We start from the raw sequence: 3,656 nt of genomic DNA on the forward strand, positions 1-3,656 counted from the left end.
CACAGGGGTCGCCTAAGACCATCGGAAAACACATATATAATTACATATTGTTTTGTCATTAATCACTATGCTTTAATTATGTTTAATTTATAACAATGAAAATACATCCTGCATATCAGATATTTACATTATGATTTATAAAAGAAGCAAAATTACAGTTATGAAGTAGCAACGAAAATAATTTTATGGTTGAGGGTCACCGCAACATGAGGAACTGTATTAAAGGGTCGCGGCATTAGGAAGGTTGAGAACCACTGTTCTAGATGATGAGAATATGAGTAGCTTTCATTTTCTTTTTTACTTTGCATCTATTTTATTTATTTTCTTATATTCCTACAATGTTCATTTGTTTTTTTTTTAACAAAAAAAGTTTAGAAACCTGGAAGTCTGCTTGCCATAAATACATAATTTATAGAATTTCCTTCAATAATTTATTTTGCAATTTATATGTATTATTTTATTGGTGCAAAGAGAAAACTAGAGGAAAGGATTAGTTGGTCCACAATAGTCATTTTAAACACATTCAAGACCAGCAGGATAGAAACATAATAGGAAAGACAGAAGGTAGCATATTTCCTTTAGCAATTCTCTTAACTACTCTAGGTTAGATCTTTTGGATGTAGCCAGCATTGGTAACAGTTAATACATTATCTCTCACGAATATCAAATTATTTAAGATTGGCCTTTAAAATATTATTTGAGGAAGCAGACTCATAGTTGATGTATTGGCCCAATGTTTACTGTAACACATTAAGAACAAATTTCCTAGCCCTAGCCGGTTTGGCTCACTGGATAGAGCGTCGGCCTGGGGACTGAAGAGTCCCAGGTTCGATTCCGGTCAAGGGCATGTACCTTGGTTGCAGGCACATCCCCAGTAGGGGGTGTGCAGGAGGCAGCTGATCGATGCTTCTCTCTCATCGATGTTTCTAACTCTCTATTCCTCTCCCTTCCTCTCTGTAAAAAATCAATAAAATATATTTAAAAAAAAACAACAAATTTCCTAAACCTCTTGACCTCAATGACTTTTACAATTTCCCCTCACACATATATCCAAGTTGAGATCCAGATTTCAGTTGGTTAATCAGCTGTTCTGTCCAGTTAACAGTGGTTATTAGCTGCATATATCTTTGTAATTTTGCAGTACATCACAAAATTGGGAAATAATCTATTCAATTTTGAGTTCAACACATTCCCAGGACAGTCTCCACAAGGTGACATTAACTGAGTGAATTAATCACTCTAAAAATATGTAGGTAAAAATATGTAGGTTTGTTCATTACTTTTAATGAGTAGCCTAAAATGAGTTGTACTCAGATTCCAACTAACATTTTTTGACCCTGAGAAGGAAGGTGCCTACCAAGAAAGGCTCCAAGTGGCTAACGAGGCTCAAATTTACAAATAGAGCCTAACAACCATTGCTGAACAGGGGCTGCTCATGCAAGCTGTGCTTCCGGGAGAAGCCTGCATTGAACTGCCTGCTTGCCCAGTTTTCCTGCCATCTGAGCCAACCCTTATGAAGGAGTTCCTGGAATCATATTGTAACCAATAGGATTGAGACTTTCCTATCCAGTTGGAGTTGTGCAGCTATATCCTCATTAGCAACTTTACTGACCAATGAGAGCAGCTTCATTCTGACCAATCAGGACAGTGCTTTTGGGGCCAGTCTGAGAATTTGGAGTCCTCATTTGCATGAGGATGGGCCAATCAGGGACCAGGGGAGGAGACTTATCTATATAGTAAAAGCCTAAGCGACCGTTACAATGGAACAACTAGAATGACTGGTCGCTATGATATACACTGACCACCAGGGAGCAGCCAGGCTCACAGCTGGCAAGTGGAGCGGTGGTGGCGGGAGCCTCTCCTGCCTCCGTGGCAGTGCTAAGGAGCAGTGAGCCGAGTGGTAAGGAGCAGTGAACAGGCAGCGGTAATGAACGAAGGGTCCTGGACTGCAAGAGGGATGTCTGACTGCAAAAGGGTGCAGGCCAGGCTGAGGGACCCCTGCCAGTGCATGAATTTCATGCACTGGGCCTCTATCTGTATATAAGTCAACTCCCCTCTGGTTCTGGAACTCCCTTTCTTTTCCATCAAAGACTGAAGACATGCAGCCACTGTGAAAACCAGTATGGTGTTTCCTCAAAAAATTAAAAATGGAACCCCCATTTGACCCAGTAATCCCACTTCTAGGAATATATCCCAAGAAATCAGAAACACAAATCAGAAAGAATATATGCACCCCTATGTTTATAGCAGCACAATAGCTAAGATTTGGAAACATCTTAGGTGCCCATCTGTAGGTGAGTGGATTAAAAAAACTATGGTACTTCTACACAATGGAATACTATGCTGCTGTAAAAAAAAGAAGGAACTCTTACCATTTGCAACAGCATGGATGGAACTGGAGAGCATTATGCTAAGCGAAATAAGCCAATCAGAGGAAGATAAATATCACATGATCTCACTCATTTGTGGAATATAATGAATAACATAAACTGATGAACAAAAATAGATCCAGAGACATAGAAGCATTGATGAGACCATCAAACCTCAGAGGGAAGGCAGCGGGCAGTGGAAGGGGTGGTGGTAAGAGATCAACCAAAGGACTTGTATGCATGCATGTGAGCATAACCAATGGACATGGACAGTAGCGCGGTGAGGGCATGTGTTGGGAGGGCGAGAGCAGCTGGGGAGAGGTCAATGGGGGGAAAAGGAGACATATGTAATACTTTCAACAATAAAGAATTTAAATAAATATAAAAAGACTGAAGATAGAATTTTTTCAGCTGGAGCTGACACACTGATGTCTTGCTGGGCCAGAGCAGAGCAGGTGGTAGGGACTTGAGTGGACCAGAGCAGAGAGGTTCGCTTCACAGCCATGCTGTCCCAGCCCTGCTGTCACATAATTGAGCTGGAACACCATGGAGCTGTTCCACACCTGTGCTCCATCACAATTAAACTGCCTGAAGAAAGTTTCCTCCTTTCCCACACCCCAAATTGGGGATTCCCATTGGCATTGAATTGTTTCCAATGACCGTCGGTTGACACATTTAAAGCATTGTCTAGACCAGTGATGGCGAACCTTTTGAGCTCGGCGTGTCAGCATTTTGAAAAACCCTAACTTAACTCTGGTGCTGTATCACATATAGAAATTTTTTGATATTTGCAACCATAGTAAAACAAAGACTCATATTTTTGATACTTATTTTATATATTTAAGTGCCATTTAACAAAGAAAAATCAATCAAAAAAATGAGTTCGCGCGGCACCTGGACCACTGCCCTAGACTATGCTAACTTACTAGTTGACTATTTAGAAACATAACTGTTTTTTGGAATAAAAGTTAACCAGGGCATGACCAGTGCTTTCCATCCTTTTAGCTACTTTTATTTTCCCACTTTTGACAGAAACATGGGTTAAGGAAATGTTATGTTTTAAAATTGTAATATGAAAAAATATAGAAGGGCAATGATAGCCACTGCTGTCAAAATGCTTTAGTGTGAGGAATAAAACAGGGAGTGGTGAGACTGTGCATTCAGCAAGGATGAAATGTTTTTTTCTGTAGGGAGGAGCCAATTGTCAATTCTAGTCAATTCTTGCCAAGAAGGAAACTAGGCCCAAAAGTGTCATATAATCTAATTCTATAGAAGAAACTATAAATG

Source organism: Myotis davidii, unplaced genomic scaffold (genome assembly GCF_000327345.1).
Source record: "Myotis davidii unplaced genomic scaffold, ASM32734v1 scaffold655, whole genome shotgun sequence".
Taxonomy (NCBI): Eukaryota; Metazoa; Chordata; class Mammalia; order Chiroptera; family Vespertilionidae; genus Myotis; species Myotis davidii.